The 25,212-nt window shown below is 35.9% G+C and overlaps 1 protein-coding gene across 5 annotated transcripts in view; it reads right to left on the reverse strand.

The window, feature by feature from the left end:
• Window positions 1-25,212, reverse strand: part of LOC111934607 (uncharacterized) — a 370,779-nt gene that overhangs the window by 142,045 nt on the left and 203,522 nt on the right. For 3 of the 5 annotated variants that reach the window (XR_015275211.1, XR_015275209.1, XR_015275210.1), the window contains exons 1-4: window positions 21,979-22,291; window positions 14,832-14,873; window positions 8,801-8,874; window positions 7,544-7,684 (exon numbers count right to left, since the gene is read on the reverse strand). The gene's annotated coding sequence lies outside the window, so the exon portion shown is untranslated. Of the gene's footprint in view, window positions 1-7,543; window positions 7,685-8,800; window positions 8,875-14,831; window positions 14,874-21,978; window positions 22,293-25,212 lie in introns of those variants that run through there. The other 2 variants (XR_015275208.1, XM_086847082.1) reach the window with 2 other exon arrangements.

Genomic DNA, 25,212 nt, shown 5'->3' on the forward strand with positions numbered 1-25,212 from the left:
TTAATGTCTCGGGCTGACAAAACACAGTGGTACTGTCATGTGAGACTCCCTCTTCTACTGGAGAAAAACACAATAGGAGCAACCTTTAAATGTAGGCAACTCCTTCACTCCCTATATTGTTTTGTGCTTCTGTTGTCAGACCAAGTTAGTGAGATGTACTAGAGTATTAAACAGTACCCTAAAACATGAAATGGGGAAGTGCAAAATCCCTCATAAAATTAATTCCTGGGTCCCTACATTCATGTTTTGGTCAAAACTCTACCTCTAAAGCAACCTAGATAAAAAGCACAAAAAGGGTTCTCATCCCTGCAGGAGAAGCTTGAGGAGAGCCCAATAAAGTCTGTTTCTACTGTAGGCATAATTCAAATCTTTCTGGAGCCAGTGGGAATTTATTCACCAGGTTCTGTTAGCTTTGCATCCAGCTTCCTTCATTAATGGTAGAGGCACTATGTAATCAATAAACATTAAGACAAAGCAATCATACAATCATTTTCTCAGTGAGAAATTGGCTTATGCTATAAATAAGAATAAATAAATTGATGAGGGGAATCATTATTACAATTCAGCACAGCTAAAGAAATTGTTCCTAAAAGAGAGAATCCAGAAAATTTCCTCCCTCTCAAATACAAAGTGTACTAAGAATCAGAAGCAGAATGCTTTAGGCATGTAAGTCTCTACTTATTCTAAGAATCAACTGATTCTTTACTTGAATGTACTGTATCTAATGATCCAACATGAGGGCAAAAAAAGCTCTTACAGTATACAGAGTTATACAGAAGCAGATATTTTTAACTCAGATTTAGTAGATACCAAATCTAGATGAAGATGCATCATCAGTCATTTCAAATCTGCTAAAATCTCCTTGTATTGGAAGGGTGGTGAGACCACAACTTTTCAAATAATGGAATCAATGCTTTGATGTCATTTGTGTTGGCTTCTGATCGTCCCCAGTGAGGGAGCAGCTTCAGACTGGCAGTGCCCAGTGCTTGTGTGCTGCCTGTAAAGCTACAGCTGGACAATGAACTCGGTGTTTTCATTACTTTGCAGAAAAAACGGTGAAGAGTGAAATTGAGAAAGGCGTGAATTAACAAGGATCATGTTTAGCTGGCGATAAAGTTGTGACATAAGACTTGCCACGTGCCAGACCCTTCCAGCACGGAACCCTCAGCAGTCACTGAGAAGGAACTGGAGGCAGCAGGAAAAGCCTTTATCAATCCCAACCCCATCAGTTCATCGAAGGAAAAGCTTCGAAGGATGTAACTTCCACTAGAGTTCACTGGATTTGACACTTGAGATATAAAGCACCTAGATAGAAGCAGAGTACTGAGGTTTGACTGCAATTACCTTATCTTTCCTATTTTTAGTGACAGAACCAGATTATTTTAAGTGCATTTTATAGAAAACCCTTCTTTACTGAAATACAAAGACTGTAATAAAGACAATACAATGTTTTGAAACTGTTTTAAATCCTTCACTCAGCTTTGCTTCTACAGATTTAACATGTAGGGGTTCTAATCTTACTGCTACTAATTAGAGCTTTAGTGTAATTGTGCCAACAGGGTGCTTGGCATAATAATTACTATTGAGAGATTCTGGTGGAGCAGTAACATGCCCACATAATACAGATATGTCTAATATTATACAGCAGTCACCTTTGTATGTTGACTCTTAAGTTGGATTTTAACCAAGTAAGGGGTTATTTAAAGGCTTTATTATAAAGCTTAAAAGGCATATACATATGTATGATTTAGGTATTCATTTTTCCCCCTCGATTCTTTTGAATATTAAGAAGAAAACTAGAAGGCACATTTTATTTCACATCCTTCATATTTCAGTCTGGTTTGGCATGGGAAAATGAACAAAAATGCTTATGCTGACAGGTCATACTTCTAATGTAATGTTAGACTTTCTTAGGATAATGTCCTGAGCTGCAAAGTTTACCATAATATACAATAAACGGAACTAAAAACAGAGGATGAGTAAGACTTAAAAATGTGCATTTAGAAAATGCCTGTGCTGCATTCCATTACAATCCTACTGGTTTTGAAACAAATCTTTATGTAGCTACTTGAATAAATCTATTCAGTGAAATACACAAGACAAACTTAAGGGACAGTGCAGGAACACTAACAAAGACATAGGAGAGCATTTTTGATCACTTAGTAACATTTACTATCTTACTGTCTAACAAGTTTCAGATAATGGAACTTTGTTAAAGATGTAAATCTATAGTGAAAGAGCACTTACCAGCATTGAGATGGTTTGTTTGGTTTGTGGTTTTTTAACCTCTAGAAATATCAGCTGAGGCCATACAATCATTAATAAAATAAAATCTTAATTATGGATATGACTACAGATATAAGAACTTCAAGGACTTCAAGAGCAATTCAAACACGTGAACCCTGCACAATATAATAAGCTAAAAAGTAATAAGCATTTTCTGATTAATTGAAGTATCTTCTTTAAAACAGAAGAAAAAAGTGAACTCTTTAAAATAAGAAAACATACAGCATGGAGCCTGAACCAGAGCTTCATCCAGAACAGACAGGCTTGTTTTTACTGCCCCTTAGTGCTTCCCTTTTAAAGTGACAGGAAACCAATTTCTGATTACAAATCAATAGGTTAGCACACTATCATCAGAGAGTAAATTCAGTTGTTGATACTAGATCATAGAAGAGGGTATCAGAAAAGAGCAGCTGTTGCCATTTTGATGCATTCAAAACCCAGTAAACAGTATTGCTTTTCTGTGACTGTTTTTCTCAAGGAGCAAATCTTACAGGATAAGTCACATGTGCCTTATTTATCATTTGTGGGTCACCATCAGGAAAAACAACTGTGACAAATGTACTATGTACATAAAGTGCATAAGTTGAAGTCTCAAAACCAAAAACCACTGAAATGTGCCGTATTAATTAATATAATGGAAACAAAAAGTATGTATGCGCCTGTCACACAAAATACCTTTTGATGAAGTCTCTTTTTTCTTTAAGCTTTTAAGATAATCTTAGAGAAATCATCAAACTATAAAAAGAAATCAATAAAACAGAAAAGGTTCCCATCACCCCTAAAAAAATCCATAACTTTTGCATTTTAATAGAGACACTACAAGACTATACCAGTCATTTTCTTTCTGATGTGTTCCTTTGATTTCACTCTTATCTCACAGGACTCTTGACTTTCCTGAGAAAGGGATTATTGAATTGTGTGTCTCCCTCAGATGCTCTTGATCATTCAAGTAGTCTGTACTTAAGAACGTTACAGAGTCTGCTCAGCTGCTGGCTCCTTGGGAACTCATCAGGGACTGTCATCTTAATATTAATTGGGTTTTGTGCAGGAATCCAAGTCCCACAATGAGAGGGTTTCAAGAGAGAAGATTATGCCCAAAGCCAGATATAAAGACAAACATATTTAGCACAACAATTATGATAATTGCAGAAACACTCTGAGAAATAAGTAAATCTGATTAAGGGCACTTCTACATGATCAAATATTAATCTGATGTCTTCACTCTAACCTGGTTTGAACATAAGAGGCTTCTTATGGTTTTATGTATTAACAGATTTGTAGAAGCTGAACTCATAGTACCTAATAATATGGTACATCCAAGTCAATACAGTAAAAGGATCTTTACGGAATGTAATCCACTTAAATTAAAAATAGACACAGATTGAATCATAAAGCTTAAATTAAAATTGACATAGAGTCAATCAATAAAACATTTTATATAAAGTCTTGTATTAACTACTGTAACGCTTTTCAGTCTCATAGCACAATAACTTGTGCATATTTATTTTTATTGAATAAAGACTGCATCACTTCAGAACAAAATTATCATAAATACCACCCGGACAAAGACTTAAAAGTTTCCAGACTGCCATAACATCCAGCAAATATTTATAAATGTGAAATTTATGTATCTTTAAAATATGTGGATTACTTGTAGAGATTTGAAGTATAGTTAAGTAATTTCATTTTTAAAATCCCTCTGATTTACAAGAACTGTGGGCAAAACTGTATTTTCATGATGAGTAATAACACAGTGGCAGCAAAATAAGTTTTTTTGGCACTGATTTCTCTATGTATACATGCATGCACATACTTGCATACAAATATATACAAATACAGACCACTGAATTAAAATTCCATACAGAATCATGTTTAATATTCCGTAGTCATTATATTTAATACTACCATGACAAGTGTTTTCAGTTTGCTATGCACAGACCATTTTGAATAAATCTGAAATTAATATATACAATATGCATTTGTTAATATAAATTTGCAGAGGTAGAAGTAATGCCTGAGAGCATCCACACTATATTTGCATAATCATTTGACTCAGATGAAAGCTTCCATGTCTAGCTAAGTTTTCAAAATTGAACATAAAGCATCTGAGAGCAATCACAGTAATATATTCAGGGATATAAAAGAGAAGGAAAAAAAAGGAGAATGTATCAAAAATTGTAATACAAAAATGAATTATGTCAACATAGGACAGAAACACACAAACATAGATGCCTATCTATCCATCTTTATTTGTAAGTATTAACCACATACAGGCCTTATGTGAAAGGTAAATCTCGCCAGCATGGCTTACCTCCCATAGTAATTAGGCTTGTGTTTCTGCTTTATTAACTCTGATACAACAGTGTCCTGCCCTCTGTCACCAAGGGTACTAATAGATGATAATCACGTAGATTTGGAAACCATACAAATTAAATGATGAAGTGAGATGAAGTGTAGTAATGCAACGAGTTCAAGGACAAGCAATTTAGTCATTTCAATATTCATTTCCAGGACATTAAATAGAAATACCTGAAAAAACTAGACTGCACTCTATCACAAAATTAATAATATACTTTTACAAGCAAATGATACATATTCCTGAAATTTTAATGTTTCAAAGATCATACTAAAAAGTTTGCCTTGTGAAAGGAAAAAATAGTTTAATTTCCCCTAAAAGAAACATTAGAAATGTATCTCTTATTTACAAATGTAATGGAATCTTTACAAGATCTAACACTCCCTATGGACAATTTTCATTTTGTGGGGGGACTAAGTGTATTTTCACAACCCAGTGATAACAGGCCCATATTGGTATACTGAAAATACATTTTGATCTGGATTACTACATTTTGATCTATATTACTAAAATCTTGAAGACATGATACTGATTCTGAACTCCTAACTACAGTTTTTCACCCATTAATTCCAGAGCAATAATACTGCAAGCCTACTGTTAACTTTTTAAAATCATTAATTATACAGAAATTATACAAAAATATAGCTGACAAAAGTAATTTAGCTACAAATAGATGTCAGCATTTTCTTTTAGAAACTTAAAACTTGTGGTAAATATCACAATTTTAGGTAATTTCAAAGAGGCTTCAAATTCTGAAATGTCTGTTTAGATAATAGATTTTCTTTAAAAAAATTAATCAGCTTTGTAAGAGACAATTAAAGCCCTGACATGAAGGTACTAAGTCTGAACATTGTCACAGTAGTTAACTGTGTTTTCAAATTCAGCCTCATCTTTTGTAATTTAGTAATATTATATTTTGCTTATTGCATTTGTCTTTTTTAATGCATGAGGCATTTCATTTCAATGTCTTATATGTTCAATGTAAATCTGAGACTAACAGATTTTTAGAAGGTAAAAATATATTTAATTATGTTTCTCAAAAGCCAAATATAATTCAGCATAAACAAAGTTTCAGAAAAATAGGGAAAAAATCCATCAAAGAGGGTGGTTTTGTGTTTTTTTGAGTAAGTAAACAGGTGAATGCAGCTCCTTAAGGATATTGTTGTATACAGTTATCAAAAATAACAAACTCTGGCTCTTGGGAAAGCAATATGTGTAATTCAAATCAGCCACATTTTCCCAATAGTTTTCTAAGCAAAGATATTCACCTCAAACTTCTCACTCCAGCATTAATAGTTTTGAAATCTGTTAGATGCAAGTTTAAATAACCAGAATGCTTGTCAGATACACAATTCTGCTGGGCCTACACTGTGTATTTTGTAAGCAAACAGTCTGCATTCTTTTTCAAACTAAGCAACTACAATACATTTTAAAATATCACTTATAACCACAAAACATAAAATACTATTTGTATCTTGTTCATGCATACTGACAAAAATACTACTTCATTCTTTTAAGTGTTAAGATAAAAAGAAACATAATTTCTGAGCTTAAATTGAGTTCTGTGTAAAAAACTATTTTAAATTATATCAAAACTTTTAGCAGTCTAACAATCTTTCAACCTACAAAGGATGCATTTTATTGCAGTGTCAGAAAATGTATATAAACCATATAATATAATTTCATCTCATATATAAAAGGTTCAAATGTTACAATTTTTAAAAGGTGTTTCAAAAATTATAGTTTCCATCTTTGAAGAGGAAAGGCTTAACAGACAAAAGAAGTACAGCTATTTTGCTAATAATCGTCCAACTAGCTACTTTCTGTTCTGAGGAATTGTCTTCTGTGGTTAACATGTTTACATCCATTCAATTCTAGATGCAGATTATGGCAATTAGATATTTATCCTCCTTAATGTACACTGTTTTTATTTATGTTGAACTTGAATCCATTATCAGAAACAAAGCTGCATACATATAACCCGAACCAATTGCTAGAGATGCACACAGACTACTGCTTGTTTACTTTGGGTACACTAATCTTATGGCATGCATTAAAAATGTTGTACTTGTCACTGACTAATACAACAAATTGAAACCTTGGAACAATCTTATTTACTATTCAAGTGCTCCATATTTGATTCTTGCATCAGAATTCTCACTTAACCCTTTTCTTAAGTAACTGAATCTCAGAGCAAGGCACAGCTACACTGCAATTTAAAGCTAAATACAAGATTATTTCATTTGTTACAAGTAGCTTTCAATCTAAAAGATACATCAAGGTTGCACTACCTAACTACATGCTTTTAGCCCCTCAGTGTGCAGTATATAATTGAATATTTCTACTGGTTTATTCTATTCACACAGCAAGGGTTATTGTTGAAAGAAAAAAAAACAAACCCAAACTTTCCCTCATCTGTATTCCATAAATAAAATGCTAGCTGCTGTTTTTACTTACAGTTTCCAGAATTTTTCTCTTCCAAAATATTTTAGCTCTCAATATTAAAGTTTTATTAGTTATTCTGTCAGAAAATTCAGACCTTTACTAAGTGACATGAAGAGTTACAGTTGGTTTAAGTGTGCATGGGTACCCTTGATTCCATCAGGAAAAAAACAAAACAATATATGGCATATGTTAACATCTAATGACTGAAAACATACCCACTAAAATAGTCCCCCAGACTTAAAGGAAATCACTACTTAATTCCACAAACATTTGTTTCAGCTCAGGAATTGCAGTAGAAACTTTTAAGTAGTTTTGTGGTACAAAAAGGACTGCAGTGGATGCGAGGAGCCATAAGATGCTGCGCAGCACCATCTGCTGGTTTGAACAGCATCCTCCCAGAAAACGCGCCCAGCTCCTCGGGGGAGCAGAAATCCGAAATGATGCCGTGCCACTCACCTCAGCTCCACGGGACTCGGAGAATTCTGCACGGATTCACGGCACAGACTCAAAGAGAGGAGGAGAGAGACACAGACGAGGAGTCAGATGTGTACAGAAAGACATCTGAAAATCATACAGAGATGAAATTGGAGCAGATGTCTGGAAGAAAAAAATATAAAATAATTCCTGAATTTCCTTTGTCCCAGTCCAGGAAAGTGCTCATTTTAAAGTATTACATGGACATTATTTTTTTCTTCAATCTAGATACCTTCTCTTTTGGGAGGAAATTTAGGTGGTTGTTGGATGCAGGAAGAATTTTTATCTTAAGCAAGAACGTTGTAACAGCTTCTATCCTAGATTAATCCTTACTTAATAGATGTTAAATACAGAAACAGCTATTTTGTTTTGGGCTATAATGAATAAAGACATAAAAAATTGTAAAACTGTAAATGATGAAGAGTGTATTTTTACTTTGTTCAGGTGACAGATATGCAAGCTGATAAAAAGTGATATTTGGAATGTTATCATTACAAATATGAAATATAAAATGGCCTTAGGAATACTTTCTGAGGAATGACTGGTGAGCAAGTTTATTGTTTTAAACTTCTGTTGATATTTAAAAGGAAACTATTACCAATCTCTAACTACAATTGTTCGCTATATCAACACAAAAAAAACCAACTTTTCCCCAAAATGGGATCATCCAGGCCTCTGAAATGACAGCTTTTTTAATGCAGTTTACCTATGAGCAGTGGCCATAGATTTAAAACTGAAACTGTGCAGCCTTAGCAGAGGTGTTTGTGTAAGCACCACCCTCCCACTGAGGGTACAGGCGATAGGGCTGTGTCTGACAGCCCTTCCCCAGTGACACCATTTAAACCATGGGGGCAGAATCCTATAGATGGGAAACCCAGATTCTGCTCACACCTCTGACTGCTCCCTGTAAATTAATTTGTTTACTTGATGCCTGTTTCATGAGGTGTGTAGAGGCCGTAGCTGGTACATGTGCATACCAAAAATGTCAGAGGTTCAGTACCCACTGTGGGGTCCTGGCCATGGTGTGCTCTGTGACAGCTTGATGATAAACAGCTGCCCTGCTCAGGGAGCAGGCACAGCACTCTGGGCAACACCAGCAAGCAACAGGTAAGCAGTGTCAGGAGAACTCATATTGCAGAACAATAGGACAGGCTCCTTTGGAAATCCTATTTCTGAGCTGTCCGAGCAGAATGTGGCCAGAACTCAGTTTAGTGCCTGGGGAAAGAAGCAGAAACTTACCAATTTCAGCAAAAGCTGAAAGTCAGTCAGAAGAATCCCTCTCTTTCTTTCTCAGTCCAATGCCTTTGTTACACCTACAAGTAACTCCAATTAGTATACACCTTTATAATTTATATATTTAAGCAAGTGCAACATTTGAGATTAAAAAAATAAGTTCAGAGCAGTTTGCTTTCCCAACAGCAAACTAGGAACCAAACCAGCATGCCCTCCTCCTTCAGCCAGAAAAGATCAGCAAATCCAAAGCACAGCACATCATGTGTGCCAATACCACAGGACAGAAGGTATGGAGACAAAAAATAATCTTAGTTGGCACTGGTGTACATAGGAAAAGATTAAAGTAATAGATAAAGTTTTGAACAGGCTTATTAGATTTCTACAGCAGCAGTACCATCTGCCAGAACCTCAAAATAAAATCATACTAAAACCTTAAAAATAAAAAATACCTTTAGATAAAAAATGCTTAAAGTTTAGAATACTCTCTATCCTACAAGTATTTTAAAAATATTTTATTTGGTATTGTTGATCCCACAATATGCTTCTATTTCAAATGATTTCAGAGAACTGCTGCTGTATTTCAGTGATTTAGTAGATGGTATGCACTAAGTGTAATTTTGTCACTGTAGTGATACGTTCTATATATGTATGATTTCGTCAGTGTCATGACACATGAAAGTTTCCTGTACTAGTTTTAAGAAAACAGTTGTTAAACATAATCAACAACAAAGAAACAAACATATCCCAACAATAATAATGAAGAAAAAGATAAGAAAAAGGGATCCCAAGGGATCCAAAGTGGGTCTCGAGTTACCTGCCTGGCACAGCCAAAGATAACTCCTGTCAGCATGTTTATCATATCAACATCCAGCACAACTTTTAGTTTCTTCATAGCTTTGTAAAGGAATAACTTTAGTGTATCACAAAACTACAGAATAATTAATCACCAGTAGCAAGAGATTTACAGCTGTTTCAAGCCTTATTTACAAACATTTGAATTTTCTTCTACCAAAATTACTAAATTTTTGCTAATTCCTACTATTACAGCTGTTATAAGCTATGCAAAACACACTGGATTAAAGCTGTAAGTAGACACTCCTACACTCACACCATCTTGCAAGTACATTAAACATCCATGTGCCAAGAATCCAGTAATCTAGATGAAACCTCTAGGATCACAGATAACAGTACAGAGCTGGACATTTTTCCTGAGTTTAATGAAGGCATAATGTTATAAAGATGCACAGAGATTCACATAAAATTAAAAAAATATTGAAAAATTACCTCAATATTTGAAAAGAACATGAAAGCTGCCTTATAAATAATTAACCAGAAAAGACATTAATTTTAACAAATTTTGAGGGAATTTTGATTAGCCATTTGTTTTATAGTCTCTGTGGGACAGGAAACATTTCTTCCACATTTGTGCCAAGTGCCCCTAACAAACAGAGCACTTAAAAAAAAACCCTGTTGCAGCCAAAACAAGTTCAGTCACAAACTGGATTTTAATTAAATACTATCCAGACTTAATCAGTAAGAAAACCCGGTTATTTAACAGCTTCACTGAGACTGATACATGTGTTATGAAAGGAAAAAAACCTCAGCAAGTATCACTATTAAGGAGCTGAATATTATTGAATTGCATGGAAATGAGATGCATATGCTTTGAACTAATGTGGAAGTACTTATCCATAACATGGAATTTATCAAAGATTAACATCCTCCAATAGAAAAATTTTCAAGCTACTTCCCATGGCCACAACAAACTAAAGTTAAAACTGGAGATGGCAAAAACAATTCAAAACTCTGTTTCAAGCATATTACTGTGCAAGAATGATTACCCACGGACTACTGAATATTTGAAGGCACTACATCCTGATTTAGAATGATTGAGAATCATCGCTTGCTTATGGAAACCTACAAATGTAAATGTCTATGACAAATAAACACAAACAGATCTTTCTTGTTTCAAAATAGTGACATGCAATTTTTCCTCTAACACAGAACTATAAATACGAACTTCTGCAACCAATTAAAGAATTTAAAGAACAACCTCAAGTAATAACATATATTGTGCCTGCGGCTTTGAAAGTTTTGAGAATGTACAAATTTAGCATATGAAAATTAAGATAATCATTATAAATGCAGATTTAGAGCCAATACACAGTGCAGTTATTTGATAAAACGGTGTAGGAAAGAAAATCTAGAATACAAAGTCAAAAAGTAGCTCCACCACTGGGTGCAGTTTCCAAAGCACTCAGCACTGGTCACAGAAGTTGGAGGCTAGGATGGATTTGTTTTACTTTGAACACTGACTCACAGGATGCTTTGGGTCAGTTATCCAGTTCCAAACCCCCTATTTTAGATGGGGACACCTTCCACTAGACCTGTCTCCGCTCAACAGACCCTTAACTTTGGTTTGCACTGTATCACTAGTGTATTCTACTTTATTATTAATACTATGACATCTGTTTCCAGCCTGGTTATTTCTATTATGTTTACAGACACCTTGCCTGTGTACAGAAGGAGCTGCCATTACAGGCTGCAGACCCAGTAAAATTTTCTACAAAAGGATCCTGAAAGGATCAAGCCACAGGATTCGTTACATGCCGGTCTCCTTAAAAAACCTAAACAAACAAAACAAGACACACCCACACCCAAGCCCCACACATTCACAAAACCAAACACCCTCAAACTGAAAAATAAAAATAATACCCTGCAAAATGGAAAATAAATTTACACAGGGAGCCAGAGCAATTGTCACAAATTTCTGTGAGCATATATTACAGATTGGAAAAAAAACTGACAGGCAAAGTAACAAGGGTGGTACTGGGAGCCTTACTTAATGGTGTGCATCTAACTAGTAGAAAATCCTATTTTTCAATATCCTAGCGTAGTATATTGATTTTTTGTATAACCACTGCCACAGTTCTGTAAAGGTTATATATGAGCACTTGTTTAAGCATGTTAGCAGCCTGGCTAAATCTATGCAAACAATCATAAGCAGGCATAAACTACAATATCTTATTAGGCATTCTAATGACATTTTTAAGATAAATGTATTATAATGTTTAGCCATTTGATAGAATGGTGCCTTAAAGCAGTCATTCCATGCCTATTTTAAGCTATCACCTAATTTAAGATCATTACTGCAAGAGCTCTGAGAACACTATTTCATAAAAATAAGAGATTTAACAGTTCCATTTGAGTTAGTGCCTCCAATGACATTAAGCAGGTGCCTTTTCAAAATATTTTCTTAAAAGAAAATTCTGACAGTGTGCTAGAAAAAAGACACTGATAGAAACACAGAAAGAATAGTACGGTTTAAAATATTTTCCTATTTTTAGATTAGCACAAAAAGAATAATTTTAGTACTAATAGTTCTCAAATATTGAGCATATTCACCTATGAAAGTGTGCTACTAGTTGTGTTAACACAAAAAAAATCCTTCTCATGCTAAATTAATGATTGGGTATTGAAATCTGATCTGCATGAGAACATAAGAAATAAGAAGGTAGTTCCTTGCAAGCAGGTAGCAATGGACACTAGCAAATAATTCACATTTCAAGGAATTTGTAAAAATATAAAAGAAAACATGAAAAAGAAAGAAGGGAGAAAACGAAAGCGTTGAGTGATGGCTAAAACACATCTTTAAATTCTCTTAGATTTCCTGTGCAGAAAAACAGCAAGTGGAAAGGACAGTGGAAAATGGTTGTATTTTTTTTGATGTAACATCTATGCTGTTACATTTTCCTGAACAGATTTAAGTCACAATACTCGAGCAGTACATGAGAGTTTACAACAGAAAGTCTTTACCAGGCTCCTTTACTAGATATGATTTTCCCACCATAGAAACTTAGTAGATCCTATTGACTGATGCAATATTTACTTCAAATCAGACTAATTTTCCATATGTCCAGACAATAAATCCAAGTGGCATTTCACATGACCAAGCAGAAGTGCAGTTTTCAGACTGCAGATGATGCCAAATTGTGGATGGAAGAACTTTATATTCAAAGGGATCTCATCGAGCCAAAAAATGGGACAACAAAATGCTCACAGAAAACACTTGTGGTATATCAGTTTCATGAAGTAATGCAGATTTAGGACCATTTAGTAGGTAGCAGTTCTGAAGAAAATCTTGCAGGCCTTAGAAGACATAGGTTTTAATAATTAGAACAGACATTTAGAGGGATTATATTATCTCCAGCTTCTGAGAATTACTGAATTCAGACAGATAAATCATTAGGAACTCTGTCCAAGTAGGAAGTCACTCTTGCTCAGAGCAGGAGGTTGGCTGGGTAAACTTCCTCAGAAATAACCTAATGGTACCAGCACTGGATTTGAGACAGTAAACTACCTTCTGACAATATCAATGAGCAATTTACTTTCCAAAAGTGCAGCTTGTTTGTGGAGAAACTGTTGTGAACATACAGGTGAGAGAATAAAAGAATGAAAATATGTGGTCCACCTTTTCTCCACAAGAGCATGCACATTTGACAGCATTATTTATATCAAGTTTTTTAATCTAGCCACTCAGTTTCTGTGCTGGTTGTGTCCTTTTCCCACAGTGATAGGAGTTTCTACCTCAGGTAAATGAAATGTGATTCCAAACCAAACCAAGCATATTCTGTAGGAGCAAAACTAATAAATCCTTCTTTCCTGTAGAGTTTTGCCCCAAGGTGGATAGCTCATGTGGCTTCCCTGGCTTCTAATAAAGGCTGATGTTACATTATACTCTTCCCTCTCAGGGGAATAAGAACTTTCTCTTCTAACCATTGCTTATTTTCCTAGGGCTCACAGAACTGAAATATCTTTCAGGTTTCTAGCTCTCCACCACATTTATTCTGGAATGACAAAATCAAAAAGTTTTTAGCAATAGATGCACAGACAACCCTTCACACTGTCAGCACAGCTGGTCTGTCACTTCTGTGTCACCACCCTGGAAAACAGCAGAGAGCCATGGACTTGGAAGTTCTGTATGCACTCTCAGAGTTCTGTATGTGTTCTCAGCAATTTTAAATCTACAGTAGCAGCTGCTGTTGGTCAATATAAGCTCATTTAGATGTCTACAAAACTGAATTGACCTTTGAGGATGACTTGTCTTAATATTCTCATCACGAAGCAGAAAAAATTCCTATTTTAAAGAGAACAAGGAGTTTGTTTCTATGCAAATGTTAGCTTTTAGGGTTCAAGAAAACAATTTTTTAATTTAGTGACCTGGTCCAGAAACTGAAGAAATGGAATTATTCACTATAGTATCTTGATGGTATTTCAATTCCAAAATTAAAGACCAATCCCACTTGATTTTTTTCCCCTCCTTGAATTCCTACACATTCCTACCCTTTGCCCAATTTAATAACTGTGTATTTTATGGATTAAAAGCTAAATGTCTGTTGCTAAATGTTTCCTCTTTTTGACTTAGAATACATGACAAATTAAAATATTAAATTATAGCTAGATGATCATAGTGATACCCAGGGATCCAAACTTTACCTAAGCATAACTGTTATACAGGTTCCATGCAAGGGAGAACTCTCAGTAATGGCATTAGCATTAGGTGCTTGTGCATTGCCAAGGTAGTAATTTGAATTAATCCAGTTTGGAACCTCCTTCATAAATAAGCTTAAAAAGAAATACTAAATTTTAATGGCTTTACTTAATTCATTGAATCTGGTTCCAAAATTGAAGGAACTACCTAGAAAAAGGCTTTTAAAAATCTGAGCACAAAAACCCAATAAGAATAAAGTTTAAAAAGCTTTGAAAATCAGGATCAAACAGAACAGCTTAACATTGTTGTGGCCTGCTATACACACAGACACTGGCATCACACTGTGGTTTTGTTGTTTGTGGAACTTTTTTCTGTTTGATTGTTTAACTAACACATTGCTGCAGGTATTAAATTTTGGTTTACATTTAAAGTGGTGTTCCTATAACGTGTATCCCCAGAAGAGTGGACCTGGATCATCTCAGTTATTAAAATACTATAAATTACATTATTTAATGCTTTGTTAATCTCTTAGGAAGTTTCCTTCACCTTCAGAGCATCTTCCCAGTGTTTTCATAAATGCTCCCAAATCTGCAAAAAAAAAAAAAAAAAAATATTAAAATAACTGAAAACATATATAGGTCGAAATTCTCAGTTCTCAAATTTAATTTTAACTCAACTGCTTGCACAGTTCCTTATTATCCAGTCAAGCAAAATGTCATGCTTCATACCAGGCTAATCTCAGATTAAGCAAATTGCTAAAGGTTTATGAAGTCAACCAGGTAGGAAAAAAAAAAAAATACAAAAAAATCCACCCAAAACCAAAACCAAAAAACAACAGCAAAAAAACCCACACACAGATCCACCAAGTGTTGTCAGTTACTGTGGAGGTGCAGGATTTGACTAGTCCTTGTTGAAGGGTGGAAAATTTGACTGTTCATGGTGTTTAGCTGCACCATCCACTTCCAGACATCTTGGGTAAGAGGGTTGGGTCCAAGAAACACAAGTCTGAATTTTCCTGGTGAAAACCCATTTTATGTGAATCCAGAGCAGAAAACACCTTGTACCCAGTCCAGGCCATTATTATAAGAAAACCAATATTCTTCACTAGCAGAAAATTCAAGATGCACATTTATACAGAAATCATATTCCTGAGGTCAACCTTCTCCTCCTCCACCACCAACACAGGTATTAATGCAAGGACTGGCCAGCTTCAAGAATTTTCAGAATTTATATGCACTTTCCATGTCTAAGAGTAATCTATCAGAAGACCTACTTCCACATGAAAGGAATCCCTTATCAAAAAGGGAACATCAAGCAATGGACAAGGGCCAGTTCTACCCAAAGGGTGCTTAAAGTGTCCCAACCAAAAAGAACAGAAATGTACCATGCAGAGAAGGAACCTGGAAAGAACATGCTTTTTAAGGTGTTATATTTTTTTAATAATAAGCCAATGAATTCTTTAATTCCTACAGCTTCAACACTTTCTGCCATCAGTTAATACTCAGCATATTGGATGCTGAAAGTCCATTGCACACACCAGTAGCAGCGAACACAGTGATGCCAAGGCTTGTGCTCATTGGTTTGTAGCTCCAGTGAACAGGTTGCTGCAGTTCTAATTTTATGTGCTTTTCAAAGGCAGTCACAAAATGAATATCAAAGCACAAAAGTAATCCACATTGGGAAATCTGTCAGAAATTGTTGGGAAAATAAAGTGAATCAATAGTATGTCAAGGGACTCAAATGGAAAAAAAATATTGAATATTCATTTTCTTGGTTTCAGAGGAGCAGGGATTTAGTAGAAGTGGAGCGGTTGTAGGATTTTCGACTTTCTTGAAAACATTCAAATAATTTTTGCAGTGTGCTTTGAATTCATAATATAATTAGAGCCTCTAAAATTATACTTTGTATCTTCATGTTGTGTACTGATGCATATTCAGCATCATTAGGAGAAGGAGTCTGAATGGCACAACATCTTATAAGTATATTTTTGGAAGAAAAAAACTAGAATAAAGTGTATTCACACTTTCTCCTTACCATGCAGAAATACACAGAAAGAAGCCATATATTTGAAAGTACTGCTACAAATGTTGTTAAGTAAAAGAAAATATATAAAAAAAATACCTGGGTTCATTTCAGTGCTTTAATGAGATTTACAGCATATCAAATATTATTTTTTTATGTGGTTTACATGCCAGGAAATCTGATATGCTCACACAAGCAGCTCTTAATGGAGGCCTATGTCTGTGCAGTTTGTTACTTAGGCTGCAAACTTCCTTCATCCATTTGCCAAACAGCTGTAAATATGGTTTTACACAGACCCAAGTATGGAATTTCAATACTGGAATAAACAGAAGCACACTTCTATTTTCTATCACTATTTTGGTAAGAAAAAGATCAGGAGCCTTCACTTTACACATAATACAAGAGAAGAAATTTTGAAATAGATCCCACAGAGTGAACTGGGGTAGGAAGAGGGGACAGTGCAAGGCCAGAGCGATCTCCCTAGTGCTTACTTACTTTCGCATTTATGCAAATACTCTTATGGGAAAGATTATTCCACTATGATCCAGTTGCCAGCCAGAACACTTTTCAAGATCATTCTACTTAGAAAATTGAAAGTCTGAGCCATTCAGGAGTACATTAATCATGTATCACCTGGGAAAGCTTTGCAACTTTAGCAGCAAATACTGATCTGCCAATTCAATTTGCCCCCTTTCTGTAAGAAACTCAGCTTTCATGATCTTAGGTTTCCTGAAGTTAATACAGGGAAGAAAACCCACAAAGTTGTAAGACATGTGAAGAAACCAGTAGAACTGGTAAAACAATGATGCTCAAACAATGTGAATGCAGCAACCTTTATATGAGCTTTACAAGAGACCATATGAAAACCAGAATGTTCTGAAGCAAATGAAATTCTAAAACAAAATAATTACTTAATTACAGATCTGTTTGATACAGACAAGCAAAAAGAATACTCCTGTAAAAATGTCAAATTAACATCTATGGAAACTGCAGTCTAATGTTTCACAATTCTTCCGACACTCACATACCTCATTAAACAGAAACAGTCTTTGTGACCAGCTTCTAAGAAATCTTAACTCTGCATTAGCAGTGTAAAGCTCATAATAAATAAAAAGTGGAAAGCTGTTTTTTGTTGGTTTTTTTTGTTGTTGTTTTTGTGCAGCTTCATCTTAGTAGAAAAGATACAACTTCAAGACCCACAGTCAGAGATGGATAATGTAATAAGTAAAACTGTACTAATCTAATCCTGCCTCCTATTGCATTACACTAACTGTGAAGACATGCAATGTATGTAAATAAAACTTTTCTCTTTGGTAAAAAAATAATAATTCCAGGACACACATATCACTAAAAATCAAAGGAACTTTGAAAAGTATATCAAGGATAGCATTTAGAGTGATTTATTGGATGTGAAGCTAAAGTAGGAATTACTCAATTCTTAATAACACTACCAAGGTACACTCATTTCCAAAAAAAAGTATTCAAGATCCACAAAGTAATTTTAAGATAGTTGGTGATGTTAAATACCTTATGCCTTAAAAGTTACCTGATAATTAAACTACATCTAGACTATATTAAGCATTACAGCTGTTTCCAAATTCTGCCTTAAACAAGGAAGTTACAGCAGTTGTAACTCTGCGTCTTTTCACTTGAAACATCATTCAAGCACAGGGCTGACTTGGTGCCAATAATCCTGGTGCATAGTATGTGTTTGTTAATACACCAAATAATAACAGCTCTACCTTGCAGAAGTTTCCTATCCATGAAAACAGAAGTCTCTACTCCTGAAAATTATTTTTAAGAACAACAAACAAACAAAAGTACAGTTCATCTTCATTCTGCTTCCCAGTATCTAATACTAAAAATGAAGCTCCACAAAGTTAGGTCTCTTAGATCCACATGCAGTCCTTGCTTCCTCCTAGAATTTCTGGCCACTGCTTTGTCCGCAAGCCCAATGTGTCAGTAAGTGCCATGGCAGCTGGCGAGAAGTGAAGCGCTTCCTGCTGGTTCAGCCAGACGAGCAGCAGTGCCACAGGAACAGACAACAGGTCTGCCAACTGCAGAAACCTGGCAGACCTCCCAGATGGCATCTCACTGCTCCAGTTAGAACTGAGGGAAACGTTTACCAAAAAATACTTACAAACAAAATCATCATGTTTCATGCAGATCCACCTTAATTCCAAATTCAGAAAGTAAATTGGCGTGTACATGTGATTAATTCCAGCAAAGACTGCTGAATTTGAAGTACTTACCGTGCAAACATAAACATAAATACAGTTCTAACAAGTCACAATGACTACTTCAGTGAAATGGATCACAATGTGAAAATTGTTAACTTAAACATGATAGCTATCTCCTCCCAAATGCAATGTTCAGGCAACTTCATGTGAAATCACGAACCAAAACATCATCCATGTTTAACAAAGCCACATATTCATTACAATTCAAGCAAAAGCAATAACTTATCCGTAATGAAACCTTGGTACATCTAAACAGCAATCATTTAAACTTTGTCCCTGAAGATGATCAGAAGGCTGAAGGGTCTCTTCTGTGAAGACAGGCAGAGGGAGTTGGGGTTGTTGAGACTGCAGGCAAGAAGGCTCCAGGGAAAACTTAGAGCACCTTCTGGTACCTGAAAGGGACTTCCACCACAGAGACCTTTTACAAGGGCATATAGGGATGAGACACAAGGGCTAATGGCTTCAAACTGAAAAAAGGTTCAATCTAGATTAGCTATAAGTGAAAAATTCTTCACCCTGAGGGTGGTGAGGCACTGGCACAAGTTGCCCAGACAAGTTGTGGCTGCTTTATCCCTCTAAGTGTTCAAGGCAAGGTTGGATAGGGTTTTGAGTAACCTGGTGTAGTGGAAGGTGGACCTGCCCATGGCAGGGGGTTGGAACTAAGAGTTCTTCAAGGCCCATTCCAACCCAAACCATTCTATGATTCTATAATCTTTTTAAAGAAAGAATGTTTCTAAAAAAACAAAAAGTAGTTATTTTGAAAATAAAGAAAAAAGAACCCACTGTAGAAATGACTGGAATACTAAAAAAGAGGCATATTTAATACTGTGTTCCCAAATCTTCTATAAACAAATAAATCTTATTTTTCTGAGGCACAGTAAGAAATAGTGAACTAAATGCTAAACTAAAGAAGGAGCAAGGGAGGGAAGCAGCAGCAATCTTTCTCTCCCCAAAATTTGCTCTGCTTTTGTAATATGGCTTCAGAGTTGTCAGCCACCAACCTCCACAGCTTCTGCTAAAGGCAATAGAATCTATAAATACTGAGACTCCCAAGAAACTAGATCCTTATGCACATCATGCTGGTTGACCTTGGAGGGCATTTTGCCTCAAGAGACACAACTGAGACTAAATTCATCTGCATTTCCATTTTGTATTCAGTTGTAGATAGTAAATCTGGCTGCAGCTCTTTGTGTGACAATTCACCCTTGCCATCCTGTTCACCTAACGAATGCCACCCTTTCACTGAGGTCACACCCAGCCTTCACCAAAGTCTGCAACAAAAAGTAGCTCTTGCATTAGTCTATCACTTTTTTTTTTAATGCCATTTTTCCCACAGGTCTAATGAAGTTGAGGAGATAATGAACAAAAAAGAAAAGGCAAAAGAATCATCTTTACACAACTTTCTCCTTTTTACAGTTCTTTCCATAATGATAGCTTGAACTGGCATCCAACTAACCCAGTCTTCAACAAGACATATCCAAAAAATAAAAGCCTGTAGACTGTCTATGAATTGTGCATCAAGCTGGGATGCACAGTTTATGCCAAACTCTTCTAAAAACAGAAAATCGTCTGGAGGAGTTTGAGGTTGCATAAACAGATCAAGTTTTAATACAGGGTTATCTTCTTTAATGTGTGTCTGGCCTGAGGGAGAAGCACCAAAAGTTCTCAATTTTTAAAGTCTCTAAAACCAATATAATTTGCAAATGCATCTTAAGTAGTAGCTACTTTATGCTACTACCACTTCATTAGGAACACTTAAAAAGGTATTTAAAAATTCATATTCACATGCAATGTAATTGCCGTTTAAGTCAGGAATTTACTTTTAATAAACACATTCTTGAGCTGCTAACAGTAAAAGCATCATTCAAACATCATTTCCTGTACTAAATTTTTACCCATATTAACAGACTTAGAAAAGCATCAACCACAAACATGTTGGTGATGGAAATTTCCTAACGCAAGCAGTCTTTATAGATTTCTGCTATTTCAGTGCAGGTCTCCAAGGACCATTTGAATCCATATTAATTTCCTTTCTGGCAGTTATGTGACCATGTATGAACTGCACTATTTCACTTTTAATCTGTCAGTAATTTAGTAATGTGTAAACTAATTATGCACAGATATTAATGTAATCAGTTTGGGGAGCTATAAAATCAATGCATTTTTACAGACTGTGTTAAAGAGAATTGCATTATTACAGTCATAGGCCTGTTCCTGATAGTGTCATGGAATTAAAATAATTGAGATCCATGCATCAATACACATTCTCACAACCCACCTAACAATACAATAGTATAACTTTCTATAAAGGACAGGTCAAGTTTTTTTGGTAACGTTAAAATTTAATTTGCCTGAAAATAATACAGGGCTTCCTATTAAGAAATACACATTTGATGATGTCTCAGGTTTCCTATAGTGAACTAGAAATGAACTGGCTAGCAACATTTCATCCATAATTCAACCCAAATACTCGGCTTTGCTCCAGTGGAAAATGTACAGGAAGGACTGTAACTACAACTGAGTGCTGGGGCACATAAGTTAATCAAGAATCACATTTGCAGCATCATGTAACAAGTCATTAAAATTATCAAGCACCACTGTATTCAGGCACACAAGAAGAACACTATCAATGTACAGAAGCTAAGGTGTGCCGCCACAGACCTCAGTCTGCTCTCATAGCCAGCTGCAGCTCATAACACAGAGCATTATGCCCCTTCCTCATCTCCACCTCCCTCATGATCAAAGGCCTCTTCACTTCTCCATGCTTTTCTACATGTTTTTCCCTCTGGTTTCTGTTATTTGGGTCATCCAAGACACACATTTCACTTGTGAAGTTTAATAATGCCTTTCACCAACTGTACTTACCATCACACACACATGCATCAGGCCAAGCAGGACAACAAGAAGGCACATTTGAAGTTACCTCAACAGTTAAGACTCCATCTGTTTTCTCAGATAATGATTTCCAAGGTAAAAGGAATTTAATTATCTTAGAGAAGCACATTATTCCTCTCAGATTTATTTGAAAATATCAATGAATTCAAAGCTCTGCCACACCGAGAGCACTACCCACAACATAACTACAGCAGTTGCCTGTTCACTTACAAGCACACAATTAAATTACGTGTCAAAGCGTCACGATACAATTAATCCACCCAGATCTGATCTGCTGCCAAAAGGCCCGGTCTTGTCTCCTTTCCCTGCCTGCCCCTCCCTGGCTCCTGCCTGCACATCCCTGCAGCCCCTCCTGCCTCTAGCAGCTCATAGGCAGCTCTGGGCTAGGGCAGCAGGGTGCACACACTGCATGCTGTTGGACAAATAATATCAGTATGCACAGATAAACACAGCTTGCTTACAAGTAAATTAGTACTCACTGCTGGTAAAATTAGAGTTTTACACATGTAAAAGATATTAAGACCTCAAACTTTCACCTTCCAAAGGCTTCCCCCAGCTGCGCTGGAAGCACCGAGCCCCGCCCAGGTGGCTCCTGGCCGCCCTGGAACTCACAGGGGTCACCGGCCCCCGCGGCACTGCCTGCGCCTCGGCCGTGCCAGCAGAGAGCCCCACACGCCTCCCAGGACATCCAGCCTGCTGCTGTGTGCCCTGTGACGAGACAAACACGTCTGAGGCCTGAGGGAAGCCCACGGAGGGGGGGATTGGGTGGTTTGGGGTCAGTGCCAGCAGTGTGGGGACACAGGGGCCTGGGCAGCGCCAGCAGCTCAGGCCGCCCCACAGCAGGACTGTGGGACAGGGATGGGCCTCCCAGGCCTGTGGGGCGTGCAGGGACAAGGACGGGGTGTCTGTGCATCACACAGGGTCTGAGATCAACACCAAAGCTGCTGGGTGGGAAAACAGGATGGAGAAAAGGAGAGGTTCTACAAAGCCCTGGTGGGCAGAGGGGAGATTTGCTTTCATCTTCTTCAATCTTTTTGTACCATTAAAGAATTACACGCTCAAGTTTATTTTTCTTGGATGCTAACACAAGCTGGCTTTATATCTGGAGCACTTGTGTGCTCATCTTCAAGGAAACAGAGAGCAGTGCAGCCTGCAGCCTCCCAGCCCTTTGTTATACCGTTGACACACGTGGGAACGCTTGTAACATCAAACAGTACAATTTGTGGGGATATAGTCAATAAACACACATCTAAAGATCAGTCTAGGTGAGACCTAAACCATAAGAACATGTCATATTCATAGTACCTACTGCATATAGATTAAATTAATATCCAATTAAGTTTCAATGTTAAAAAAAAAAGGCCCATAAAGCAGCTATTCCTTGCTGGAATAATTCTTTCATCTCTTAGCTAAATTTCGGTAATGCTTAATTTTGTAGCAGCCAGAAATATGGTCCTAGGTGATAAAATGGTTCAGGTGAGCTCCCCTCAGCCACTACAATATATATTTTATTCTCTGTAGAATAGGTTTGTCTAAAGATACTACTTCTCTATACAGCTAAAGCAAAAAATACTTCCAAAAGTAAATTAAATGAAAACAGAAAGGTTTGCCAAAGTCTCATGTTGGCAAACTTTATTTGCAAAAGGCTCAGTGGAATGTAACAAAGTCAGAAACTATCATGGCATGCAGAAACATGCAAGCTGAGAAGAAAAAGGTTTTTAGCTCTGCCTAACATTTCGTACCAGGTTAGGCCACCTTAAACATACACATTAGTAAGTGGATGAAAGCAAATATTTTAAGTTAGTATTAAAAGGATCAACTTACTTCAACTTCCTGCCTCCCCTCTGAATTTAGATCATTGTGTCAAAATTCTATACTATCAGTGTTACCCACTACTTTTTATTTACATAGATAGGAAAATAACAAACTGGCACACAAATTTAAAATTATTTATCAAAATTATTCTAACGAGTAAATTCTCCCTCCTGCCCCAGTTCTAAAATATGCTGAGTGATCAGAACTACTGTAGTTTAAACATACTTTTGTTTATAGTGCTTGCAGAGCAATGCTTGTACAGACAAGCTAATTAGGCTGGGATTTTGTCCCTTTATTTTTATAATTCCAGTTTTAGGAGCAGAGCATTTGATTTATTACATGAAGGTATTTTTATAGCCTCAAGTACTACTGCTTTTTAGGACATAGGGAACATCACAGCCCATTTAATTTACACAGGAGATGTTAGTACTATTTAATGGCATGTAAACATTTTATAAGGTAAGCTCAAATAACAGGAGATTTTTTTTTTCTTAATATACTTCAGCAAAAAGGTTCACAAATAGATTTTCATTCTACTTTATTGGACCAATCTCTGTTATTGCATCAGAAGTGAATCGAGTTTTAAAAGGTGTTAAGAGTTTTCAATATATTTTGTGACACTGAACAGAATCACAAAGTATACATAAAACAACCAATGCGTGAATTAATTCCAGAACTGGTGTAACTGCACACCCTCAAATCATATGTAATTGTCAGTGACTTCAAGCAATAATTGCAATGGACTATAGCTAAATTATAATTCTATTTCTTTTCAAACATCTATTTCTTTTCAAACATTTTCAAACATAATTTTACACAATTCCAAGAAGCATTTCAAAGACACTTTATCATCATTATTACTATTCCTTCTGCATAATAGGATCTTTAAGAAGTGACAATATCTTTTTTAGGCCAGTTGATGCAATTAAAAACAACAGTAGTTTAAAACAAAAGTACCAAAAAAAGAATTTCTTCTTACTAGAAAAATTCTCACACATATTTTCATGCCATAGTTACTTCACTAACACTGTTAGTCATTACTTTCATCTATCTAATTAAATCATATGCTACAGTTTTATAAATATTAAGATATTATTTTTCTTCAATGTTTGTATCATAAAAAGACAATATAAAGATCAGAGCCATTGCCTGTTTTTAAAAGGAAGTTTTGTTATTAGTTTGTTTTCTTTTTTTACAGTTTTACAGGGAAAAGGATGAAGTGGATTGTGGTAGGAATCACAAACAAAATCTAGGCAACCTGGATATCCCTTAATTGTCAAAATATTTTTATTTTGGGGGAGAAAGGTGAGACAGTAGCAATAATTTATACATTTCCTGGTGTGACTATATTTTCTTGTCTTCTATGTACTGTATGGGTAAAGAAGAGGAAAACTGCAGCCTGTTTTCTGGTGATTTTATGAAAAGCATGGGAAATCTGTAAATCCCTTATATAGCAAAACACAAGTTGAATAACTATAAAAAAAGAAATTCTGTCTCAGTCCCATATTGTGCTTTTTTGTAAAGTAGAAGAGAGATATTATTTCATGGAAGACTAAGAAAAAGGCTTGAAAGTTCTGGTTCTTTCATAAATGTCATGTCCTCCCCAACGGGATTGGTGTGTTTTCAGTTGTTGTTCTGTTGTGCTGTAACATGAGTAAGTGCTCTGATTTGGGGAAAACGTTCAATAAAGAAAAATGTTATTATCTGACGCTGACACAAGGTAAAATGAAATAATTGCGTCAACACCAGTTTGGATTAAACAACATGCCTAAAAACCTACTTAAGTGAAAGTGCTGTAAATACAAGTGTTGAATATTAACTTTATGAGGCGCTTAACTGCACTGGATTGTAATGAATTATCTAGTTCTAGTGATGCTTTGACACATTTAAAATGAGAACCATAAGGAGTTAACCCATAGTCTTTAGTAACTTTCAATATGTTCAGTGACAATATA

Source organism: Cyanistes caeruleus, chromosome 12 (assembly GCF_971803275.1).
Source record: "Cyanistes caeruleus chromosome 12, bCyaCae1.hap1.1, whole genome shotgun sequence".
NCBI classification, from domain to species: domain Eukaryota; kingdom Metazoa; phylum Chordata; class Aves; order Passeriformes; family Paridae; genus Cyanistes; species Cyanistes caeruleus.